The sequence below is a fragment of the Schistocerca americana genome, chromosome 8 (genome assembly GCF_021461395.2).
Source record: "Schistocerca americana isolate TAMUIC-IGC-003095 chromosome 8, iqSchAmer2.1, whole genome shotgun sequence".
NCBI lineage: Eukaryota > Metazoa > Arthropoda > Insecta > Orthoptera > Acrididae > Schistocerca > Schistocerca americana.
The window spans coordinates 327136099-327148450 of NC_060126.1; the positions used below are offsets into that span (position 1 = coordinate 327136099).

At 43.5% G+C, this 12352-nt stretch overlaps 1 non-coding gene across 1 annotated transcript; it reads right to left on the reverse strand.

Annotated features, from left to right (window-relative positions):
* Window positions 1–8274: 8274 nt before the first annotated feature.
* Window positions 8275–8349, reverse strand: Trnaw-cca. The gene has a single exon. It is a non-coding gene; the product is annotated as a tRNA-Trp (tRNA).
* Between the last annotated feature and the right edge of the window lie 4003 nt (window positions 8350–12352).

The following is a 12352-nucleotide window of genomic DNA, read 5'->3' on the forward strand; positions in this document are numbered from 1 at the left end:
TCTTGGCGCAAACTCCTCGTGAAGGTTTTGGCGGACTTGAATGTAATGTGTGTAAGCTGCGGAGTCAATCGTGAACCGCCAAGGAGAGTGGTCGATTCAGTCTTGGAGAAAATACGTGGTTTTGGACTCAGAACTGGGCGCGCAGGTGGGTCAGAATGGGAGAAGGAGATGAAGGTTGTCATCTTACCCTCCCACAGAGATTCCTCTGTCTCTAAATGTTTCGAAAGCTTCAAGAGGCGTATGATACACAAGAGAAAAACTATTTACTTATCTTCATTTTCTATTATTATTGGCTGCAGTTCCCGCGTCTAGAGGTACATTCTTGAGACTGAAATGTTGATTTTGGGGGTTCCTGTTGATCTCAATAATATTCAAAGATTTGCCTTTTTTACTGATGAATTTTACTTTTTGTCACATTTTTCAATGTCACGTTGTCTTTACAATTTCCACACTTACAAATTACATCATTAGTATCGATCATAAAAATACGTCTGTATCGATCAGACACATTCCCACTACCACTTACATTCCACGGCACTCCCAAAGAGATTGCAAACCAAATCAATTTCCCTTTATACATTTTAGTCTGAAATATAATACATTGTATACAAAATCAATTGAAATTCTTTCAGTCAAACAGCCGAGAATGTTCATCTATGCAAGATTTAAGATACCTTTTGGTATCGCCTGTTTCTATAAAAAAAAGGTAATGTTAGAGAAGTAATTCTTTATGCTGAAAAATATGGTAACACGACAGCAGGAAGAGAATAACGTTCTCTTATGGAAGAAACAGAAACTGTAATTACTTGTGACAATCCCTACTACAAAGTAATCCGCTAGCCGTCCCAAAGAAAGACATGCAGACGTTGGAGAAAAAGTTTTGGAATTCGTCCATGAAAGGAGGAAAAATGGCCAATCTGTGGCTATAGACTCCATAGAAAACGAAACAAAAAATTGGCTGCAGGGCTTAGTATATCAAGACTAGAGCCTAAGGTTAGCGGTGCATCACTTTATGAATTGGATGGGCTTATCTCTGAAGCGCTGAGGTTGCTAAAAGCTTCAGCATGATTTTCAGAAAAAGTTTCAACAGTTTCAGCAGTATGTCACCACACTTCAAAAAGAGAAGAATTTCTCGATGGGCCAAATTGGCAACGCTGACGCGACACCATTTCTGTTAGATATGCCATGTAATTACACGATTCATCAGAAGGGGACAAAAGCAGCTACCATTAAAATATCAGGGTGTGAAAAACAGTGCATAACTGTAACGCTGGGAATCACAGCAGATGGGCACAAACTCCCCCCTTTCTTAATCTTCAAACGGAAAACATGCTAGAAGATCTCTAAAAATGAAAATCTGTTCCGTGATGACGCCATTGCTTGATATCAAGTGAAGGAATAGATTAGGGAAACATTAATGCTATACTAGCCCCCAAACGTACGGGAAATACGTCCTGGTGGGCTTACCAAACCACCACCAATGCTTTGTCTAGGTACATTTGGTGGTCATCACACTGGCGACTTAAGAAAGCCTAGCCAATAGCCTGCTGGAGGAGTGACGTCTGTGTTACAACCACTGGACGTCAGTATAGATAAAACTATCGAAGGTTACATTCACGAACAGTATGATAAGTGATATTGCCAGCGAAACTATGAACAGCTCCGACAGGAGAAATGGAGCGTGATGTTACCGTCTTCAGTCCACAATGTGTTTCGGCTCCCTGTAAAAGTATCGGAGCACCAATGATCGTAAAATTACTCAACAAATGCTATATTCCAAATCGTCTGGATGGAAGTCAAGAAGATGTACTTCGGAACGACACAGCGGATGGTGGGGAATGATGAAATTGTTTCTGATGTAGACTCCTCCAAGGATATCAGTAATGATGACATTACTGAATACCAATGAGTCTAAGGATACTAGTAATGATCAAATTAGTGAATAAGGATGGGTAACACAGGTAGGTTACATATGTTTTTAGCGTAGTATGCAGGTAACCAATTTAGACATTCTTTTTTAACAAAGACGGTGTCACTTAACAATGGGACAATTAAAAGTTATTGTCTTGATAACTCATCTACACGCCCGTCGCTGTGTAAAATAAATGCAGCCTATCATGGGCGCGCCAACAAACTCTCTTTTTATGATTTAATTATTAAAAATTGGTGTGTGCATTACATTCCACAGCGTATTAGATTTGCGTAAATCCAAAAATATGTTATCAAGTAGACAAAATCCCTTGAGCACCTTCATTAATTTTAGTAGTCTATGTGGGAATAATAGGAGTAATCTTGGATTAAAGATACAAGTTGTAATCTCCAGTTTCACATTTCATATCATCTACATTAAAAACCCGTTGAGTATTATCTTCACCGCAGGGCCACTTTACGGGTGGATTTGTGTATTAGAGATGTTGGAATGCTGAAGTTCAGATGGCTAAATGGTTCAAATGGCTCTGAGCACTGTGGGACTTAACATCTGAGTTCACCAGCTCCCTAGAACTTAGAACTACTTAAACGTACCGACCTAAGGACATGACACATATCCATGCCCGAGGCAGGATTCGAACCTGCGACCGTAGAAGTCGCGCGGTTCCCGACTGAAGCACCTTGAACCGCTCGGCCACCGCGTTTATGGCTCTTTAGTGACGTAGCAGGCCGCTATTGTCGAATGAGTTTTGCGTATAAGTCATTGCCTAGCAGAATCAGATTATGTTTAAACAACTTCATTTGCAAACTGATAATTTACAATTAATCATCAGTTAATTGATTACGACAGGATTTTGAACCATTACCTCGGCGGTACCTGTAGTGGCTGGAGCGAATTTGGTTTATGCTTTCGCCATTACGTGTTCTATTGCTGACGGCGTTGGTGCCATTGCTGTTCTTTTGGAAGGGTTATTTATTATATGTTTGCAACATAGGGGAGATTATTCCTCGTTTGTAGGTAATTTTTATTCGGGTTGATAATAATGATATGTTAGACCATGACATGGATGGTAATAAGGAGCAAAGCACTGCTAGCGTGCGATGAGAGTAGGTATCGAGATTTCGGCTTAGATCACGCGCAAAACAGGGAGATACACGAATTTGTGCACGAATTTATCACCTCTCGTGCAGGTCAGTCAGGTCAGAGTGGTGACAGTAGATGACAAAGAAATGTCTAGTGTATTCGACAACATTGAGGATGAAGGCGCAGCAGGTTCACAACATGTAGAAGCAGCAATCATCATCCAAAATGCGATAACAAGAGAGGGTGTGAGATCGGTTTCGCCACCACAGTGATCCAGTAAATATGTTCATAATCATTTACGCAAGATTTAGCAAAAAACAAAAATAAGCAAGAGCATGTAGGTTGAAACCATTTTCAAATTTTTAAAACAGGTGTAGAGTAAAGAAGGAAATAAAGTATTTTTAAAATAGTCAGAAAAGTAAGTACAGGAATTCACTAGGAAATTAGAACAAAACATAATAGACATCAGAGACGAGAGAGAAAAATTTCAACGAACAGCAACAGAATTCAAACATACGGCAGCTGACCCAGAGGAGATGCAGGGCTAGCTCATACTGAAGCATTAGGAGCAATAAATGAGGCGCTTGTCGCAAAGAAACATGCGAGACAACCAAAACATGAGTTTGTCAAATGAGGAAGGTGCTAAGTACTCTACAAGAGCACGGCAAGAAAATTGCAAAAGAAACACAGGAACAGATAGGATTGGTGAGGATATGTTAAATGAACAACAGCATGAAGAACTCAAGAAGGTACAGGAGGATTACTCTGGAATTAGTACACAGCAGAACGAAGTTGTTAAAGACATCAGAGAGATCCAAGATGACGTAAAACGCATTTAAAATTGATCAAAAAAGAAACCTATAGTGGACAGCGATCACAGAAAATGAATGGAGCGATTGGATAATACGGAAAGATCACATTCAGATCTAACACAACTTGTGCATACCATAGAACCACCAGCGTGTCGTTTGGCTGTTTAAGGCCCACAGCAAATAAGCGCACCACGAGACACGAGTCAGGGCGTGTATAATTTCATAAGTGTCTATCAATATGGAAACATGAATCACTCACTAGTGAGGAAAATAGTGCATAATGATGTTACATGACGCAGTGAAGAAGTTCACATTTCAGAAACTAGGAAACAAGCGATCGAAAATAATGATATGGGATTTGACCACAAAATTTTCATGTATGTTCAAAACTTTCAAAAATATGAGGACAGGAGGAATTTATTGGAGTACGCCTGTTTCTTGGCAATTAGGGTGATTAACAGAAGGAGCGTATAGAGATTCAAAAATTCATGTTAGGCATACTTTATTTAAATTTATACTGTTGCTATATAATTAGTTAGTATAATATGTGGCTACCTTTCACAAGTAGTTTGTGTCATCCTAGGGCTGCAATGATTAATGTGGTGTCATTCAGCTTGCAATAATCCGAGTGTGGTGCATATCTTCAAATTTGCTCGATTTTCAATTACTTCATGGAGAAAGAAGGCGAGAGAGAGTCACAGATTCTAAAGAACAAATTTTGTACCAAATTATCAGTAACGAGATTATGTAGAGAGTTGCTCCCCTGTTTCCTGTCTTTTCTCTGTGATAGAATCACAACGTTTGTAATCCTACTCCAACTAAGGAGTGTTCGAGTTGTTATCTTCTCGAAACATGGTCATCCATTCACTTGTTTTGCCATCATTAACATCCGTTTGTGTTGCTGTAATTGGCGACGCAGGAGCTGCGCGCTTGCCTGAGCTTTTACTAGAGTTCATCTGGTGTCCGCAGAGTGAATATTTGTTGGACACAGGCTTAGCTTTTGAGCTTTGCTAATACTACTTAAGTGTCAGGATCCATTCATTAAGTGTTTCTTGTTACACCCCTTGCCAAAGTACGTGTCACGCACTCAGTTCTGTCTTGAGGTCGGTTAATGGACAGCATGAATAGTGCAAGTTATTTGGCGGTGTAATGTATCGAGCAGCATCCAATGAATGAGTAGCAAAAGGTAACTATCTTACTGAGCCGTAGTCGGCTCACGTTAACGCCGTTTTTCCTTTTGAGCATTCTGTCACCATCTAGTGGCGTCTTATTCCTCCCTCAGTTACTATCTGAACGACTTGCTCACTTGCCTCCGTCAGTGGCAGAAGGAGCGTTTATCGATACTGGTACTTCTGTAATTTCTTTGGTGTAACAGTTATGTTTCCGTGGCATGGTGTGTGTGGCGGTTGGTCAGTTGCGGACGGACCAGTTGCGGAGTCAGTCGTGGGACGCAGCAGCAGTGAAGTCTGGACGGAGCGCCAGTGAGGTGTGGACAGCCAATACTCGGCGACCGCTGGCGACACACACGTACTGTCCAACGGAAGGAGACTGGAGCGGGAACAACCGTTGGTTGCTCGTTTGGTCGGTCGCCTCATTGGGCGACGTGTATTTGGTCTTCACACCACTTCTGGGCCTTCAATTGGTCATCTTGCGGGACTTGGGTCAGTTCCTTCCTTGTACAGAGATGTCAGGTGGCCAATGGGTTGGTGTTCCCTCTGCATGGTTGAGTCCGAACCAGTATTTCCGGGTCGCCTCGTGCCAGAGTTCAGTCGGGATGGAGCTCCAGTAACGTCTGCACAGCCAGTACTCGCTGACCACTGGCAATGCACATGCACTGTCCAGCGGAAGGAGACTTGAGCGGGGACGACCATTGGTTGGTCATTCGGTCGGTCGTCTCATCGGGCGACGTGTATTTGGTCTTCTGACCGCATCTGGGCCCCTTCAATTGGTCATCTTGTGGGACATGGGTCGGTTCCTTCCTTGTGCAGAGATGTCGGGTGGCCAATGGGCTGGTGTTCCCTCTGCATGGTTGGGTCCAAGCCAGTGTATCTGGGTCATCGTGTGTCAGAGTTGCGAATGGACATCACGGGAGTTGGTCACGGAGCAGCAACCGGGGATGGGGCAGCAGTCGGGGACGAAGGAGCGTCGGGCACGAAGCCCCAGTGAATTACGGACAACCAGTACTTGCCGACCGCTAGCGAAACACATGGACTGTCTGACTGAAGAAGACTGGATTTGGAACCACCGTTGGTTGGTCATTCGGTTGGTCGTGTCATCGACCTACGTGTATTTGATCTTTTGACCGTTTCAGGGTGTGGGTAGTTGGTCAGTTGCGGCGGAGCAGCGAGGAAGTCTCTGCGGGGTGTGATCAGGCTGGGGCCACTGGCGGCATGCACGCCCAGTCGGAGTTGTGTGGCACTTGCTGTGAGGACTGCTAAGTTCAGCGCGCACCACACCTGCATACTGGAGTTGAGTAATCAGTGAACCTGTCATGAAAGCTCAACCATTGTGACATCTCTTCGTTGATTGCTGGTTGTTGCATCCTGGGCCGTCTCCGCAAGCAGCAACGTGATGGTGAGTTAGAATCAGCAAAATTTTACAGCCGTCTCCCTGTATGGTGCTTAACCTTTGAATTGATTATATTTTATTAATGAAGTGGAGCTACGGCATCCTCTGCCTTGTGGCCGTTGACGTACAGGTTACGTGCCTTGGTCGTTAGCATAGTTTTGTAGCAGTGTGTCTTCCTTGCCGTGTTGATGCTGTCCGGCATGACATGTAGTTCAACAGCTTGGTGTTATTCTCCTTTTCTCTTTAAGTGTTTGTTGTGCCTTGAGTGTGTTTATACACCAATTATTAAGACATAAGCCTGCTGCGATCCTCGTCTTCGCTGGTACTTTGGTGTATTTGATTAGGCGGTTGGTTGGTTCGTCAGCCGTCCATAGGTCGTGCTGCAACCCAATTGGTAAATGTTACGCTTGGCTGTCTGTCTCACCTAAACTGTGGTTAGAGTTTCCTCCCCAGGCCGACCCTTGGAACACTTCTGAGCACCACTGTTTGTTGCCTGTGATTGTCATTTTATTTGGTCTTAGGTACTGTGCCAGGCCTTCAGCTATGTATTAATATTGTCTGTTTTATGTTTAGTATATGGTGTTCAGCCAAACTTCACAACAACTTTAAGATTATTCCTTCAGCAGTGTTTCATTTACAATTCTTGTTGCTCTGTATTTAGACCTCCAGCCGCCTCTGTTTCAGAATCTGTGGTTTTAATATGTAAATCCTTGTCTGTAAGGTTTCTCTTTACTTATTTTCAATACTTGAAATGGCCTTAAATTTTGTTAATTGGGCTTTCAGCCAAATAATTAACTTGAATTTTCCTTAACAAGGCCTTTAGCCGGAATATATTGTAATTTTACTTAAGTAAGGCCTTCACTCGTTACTGTAAATCCTGGTGTTTTAAAAGCAATCATTTGATTCTGGAGAAGTTAGTTGGGCCCTCAGCCGTGAATTGATCTTTGTTGTTTCAAAGAGAAAACTGTGCATTGGTTTGGGCAATAATGTTGTGTGTTGGGTGGGTTGTTTGGGGAAGGAGACCAGACAGGGAGGTCATCGGTCTCATCGGATTAGGGAAGGACAGGAAAAGAAGTTGGCCGTGCCCTTTCAAAGGAACCATCCTGGAATTTGCCTGGAGCGATATAGGGAAATCACGGAAAACCTAAATCAGGATGACCAGATGCGGAGTTGAACCGTCGTCCTCCCGAATGCGAGTCCAGTGTGCTAGCCACAGCGCCACCTCGCGCGGTAGTTGTGTGTTCTTGTATAACTAACAGTAACTGACCTTGGCCCCCTTCCACAACCTGATCCGCTCAGTCCTGCGAAACCACATTTCACTTACAATCGAAAGAATGAACGACAGGAGTTCATATCTTTGTGCACTGACGATCGGAGCAGACATGAGCACACTGTACAAAAAATTTTTCATGTAAGAGAATGTGCATCATGTCATTAATACTCAACAATGAGTTTCAGAGAGAGAAAACAAAACAATGAATCGTACTGAAGTGGATCATGTTTGTTATGTATCAACAAGCTATTGAGTCTGGACACCTGCCAAGCAATACGAAGCTCTTCGTCATCGGGGTGATCTACCTCTTGGGAAGATATAGGTATCTAGGGTTGAAATGTATGAACACACTTCAATGTTCATAAGATTTAGTCAACCGCAATACTTTACTGCAAAGATGTACCATACGTTTTATGTTTATGTCAGATTGACCCCGATTATAAACTTTAGCTATCATTGTTGTCGTTTGTGTGCTAGTATGTCAACAGGTTGTGCCGATTTCCCGACCATGCACGCCACCACAATGAACGTTCTGTGTCGTAATTGCTGTTGTTAATCGTACGTTAGAATAAGAGGAATGTTGAAACTTCCTGGCAGATTAAAACTGTGTGCCCGACCGAGACTCGAACTCGGGACCTTTGCCTTTGGCGGGCAAGTGCTCTACCAACTGAGCTACCGAAGCACGACTCACGCCCGGTACTCACAGCTTTACTTCTGCCAGTACCTCGTCTCCTACCTTCAAGAGGCATGTTGTTTAATAGTGGAGGGAATAGGTAAACATTATCTTAAGACGTAATTGGTTGTGGGAGATGCATGTTACTGGGTTGTACCCTTGCTGTCATAAGGTAAGTAGTGGGACTGGTACTTTTCAACGTGCATGCTGAATCAAGGGCAGTTACACTTGCTACAGACTGTACCCTCATTTTACCCATATTTTTGATATTTGTGAACCATCATGTACATACTACAATACTAGTTAAGCAATAGCAAGAGTCACTTTTATTATTATATATTACGGAAATTCAATTTTTGTATTCAGATTGCCAGTGCCTTTCTTTCGTTGTAAATTCTTATTGTAAATCAGTTTACCAGTCGATTGCGGATGGCATGTATGAAGTGTGTGCAGAGTTGGATCTGGCGCCTGACGGCGTATACACGAGATGCTTCATGTCAACGTGGTGCAGCCGGGAAAGGCGTCTTGGCTACTGGGTAGTGGGATGACATCCAGTTGGTGGTGATCAGCTGACTGGGACCCCAGGCGGACAACCATTGACAGAATGGGACTTCTGAGGTACGTAGCCTTGCCTACCTGTGTGAGCGCAATGCTGTGAGGCAAAAGTGCCAAAGTGCGTCCCAGGAGGAGAAACTCATTGTTGACAACCTCCAGAACTGGAAGACACTACGACATATGTGGTGACACAGTCACACAGTGCTTCCCCTGGGCACGACCACCTGGAGGATTCCTGGAAGGTTGAAAAGCTCCTTGTAGATATCTATCTTTAATAATTACTGCTACATTTCCCAGTAATCAGATCCCACAACCTTCTTGATAATTCAGTCCTAGTGACTCATTACCTTCAGCCACGTTGTAACCAAACACATTTTTTCTCCTAGCGTGACTAGTCAAATCATGTGATCCATGGAAACGGAAATCATCAGGACCAACGAACATCAACTGGCATTTGAATAGCGACACCACACCTATTGTGTTACTCCTTCATTCTTTCAGATCGTATCTTTCTCACCATAGAGCGACGTTTAATGCGCTCTTAACCTTGTGAGGCACTACAATCAGGATTACGAACTGCAAGAGTTACATAATTGACGAATTGTATCAGAACACAATTTAGAGGAGCCAATGAGACTGTCTGCACGAACTGTCATAATTGCCACCTTGTGCTCCCAACACGGAAACAAAAGAGTCTGCCGTTCCACAACATGCTGCTTTTGACGGGTGGGACGTTCGTCTGGCACCCCCCACAGCTGTACTAAAAAACTTGGATCACGATTCACAGCCCAAAGTGATAGTGACGTGTGAATTGTAATGAAGGGTTACTGTAAAGTCATTTGACACTTTCAAAACTACGATTACAGTTTCTGAGACTGCCATTTCTCACCTCGCTCAAATGGTATCATAACATATTTGACTACAATTGGAAACAATTATATATATCAATTGTATTTCTCTGTAAGATCTTATTTTCAATGTTTTCCCAATTTCCATTGTTCTTTGCCTTGCACTTAATGACCAAACCTGACACCAATTCTCCGTGAACTCATTGGTTGGCTATGTCCCCACTGACATCACGCATTCGTTGTTGTTGTTCTAATGTGTGTATTTAACTTACACTCCATTTGTTAAGTTTATCATTACAGAGATAACATGTTTCTGTTTTCGTGATATCACGTACAGTTACATATATCTAACACAAATATTTTGTTTACATGTAATTCAGCATTCATGTCTAGCATCCTGTTTGCAAACTGTAATTCACAGAGGATACTCACACACAGTTATCCACTTCAACTTAGTATTGCCACATGCCTCATTCGACACATGCCCCATCTCCAGTTTCATTCACATTTATTGCTGTAATTCTTTTTCCCATGACACCATGATTTACTGTAGGCGCTAAACAAGTTTCTACGTACTGCTATTATGTGCACATAGCACATACCACTTGTCTGTCCAGTTGTTGCATTTGTCATGAATTAGTGAGTGTTGACTCTTGGAAATAGTTCAAATGGCTCTAAGCACTATGGGACTTAACTTCTGAGGTCATCAGTCCCCTAGAACTTAGAACTACTTAAACCTAACTAACCTAAGGACATCACACACATCCATGCCCGAGGCAGGATTTTTACCTGCGACCGTAGTGGTCCCGCGGTTCCAGATTGTAGCGCCTAGAACCGCTCGGTCACCCCGGCCGGCCTCATGGAAATTATTGAACGTTGTACACTAAGTCAAATAAAAGATCAGTTTCTGCAATCAGAGAGAGCGCATTATATATTGAAATTAAAATATATGTATTGCAGATTTATTGTGAATGGTAAATATTATAGAGAGGATTTATCATATACGGATACGTATATGTTGTAGATGTAGAAAAAAATGGGTGAAATGTTTTCATGCCAAAGGTAAGGCTTGGCCGAGCGGTCTAACCGACGGCTTTCCGGGCGGGAAGGAGCGCCTGGTCCCCAGCACGAATCTGCCCGGCGGATTTGTGTCGAGGTCCGGTGAAACGGCCAGTCTGTGGATGGTTTTTAGGCGGTTTTCCATCTGCCTCGGCGAATGTGGGCTGGCTCCCTTTATTCCGCCTCAGTTACATTATGTCGGCCATTGCTGCGCAAACAAGATCTCCACGTACGCATACACCACCATTACTCCACCACGCAAACATAGGGGTTACACTCGTCTGGTGTGAGACGTTACCTTGGGGGTCCACCAGGGTCCGAACCGCAAAATAACCCTGGGTTCGGTGTGGGGCGGTGCAGGGGTGAAGTGGATTGCGGTATTCGTCGCTGGGTTGTGGACCACTGCGGCTACGGCGGGGACGGAGCCTCTCTGTCGTTTCTAGGTCCCCAGTTAACATACAATACAAGACAATACAAAGGTAAGGCTGGCCAAAAGAATTTCTCAGAATCTATTGTCGTATTTCGAGAATGTATATAAATTTGTGAATCGCCTTTTGCCAGTGGCCTTTTCGGTACAAAATGTACCCAGGTAGGAGGTAACGAGGATTAATTTAACCGAGATAAAAGATGGCAGAAGTTGATACGTAGAAGGAGTCGGTTCTGATGATCTTCCTCAGGCGTCAGACTAGTGCAATAGCTCTTATTGATAACCAATGAGAGTGATCATGTTTTCGCACTTCAGCGCTATTATTTCCGTTATGTTCCAATATGAGGTGTACAAAGTGGAAAAGAGAGAATTTAAAGCCGCATAGCAGAGACACGGAGAGGTCTTGCACTAGAGCCCTTGTATGGAATAGTGCCACGCATTTCAGTGGAGAGCTGCACCAGCTGTTGATCAGGGTGTGTCCCCTTGAGGACCGGTGTTGACGAGCAGTCTCCTGTGACAGCACGTTTTGTCGCTTACCTTGAAGATTCCTGTCAACTAAGATGAAAGTCTGCAAGCCTATATATCTGCCTTATTTTCCCTTCATTTATTCAATGGATCGGACATAGAATTAGGGTACTTTCATTAGGTTTGGAAGGGTCTGTGGTCAATGCCACTATTAATGAGGGTTGTCAGTAGTTGTAATACTGAATTCAGTGGTAGTTCTGTGCATAACTTTATTAGAGGTAACGGAGCTGAGCATTTGTTATGTTGGACAGCCATGACTGTGGCAGGGGAGGTTTATTGGTACCAGTTCAGAGAACACGGTCGGTTGTGAGAGCTGTTATCGACTGAGAGGAGGAATACTTCGTCGTATGCTTTTGCACAATGGACGCCGATTAGAGGACACAGCATAAGCCACAGGGTTTCCACTGGCCATGGGAAGTTGGCCATCCAGAGCAAGCCACAGTGTATTGTCCCAGAGACCAGAGGCAGAACATTTTACAACTACTTGCACTGAGACCGATGGACCAAGGGACTGACAGGGACTGACAATGGTTCTTGATTGAGGGGAAGTGCATCCCGCCATTTCTGCATCGGTCCTCACGTTATTTCTTGGGAATCTT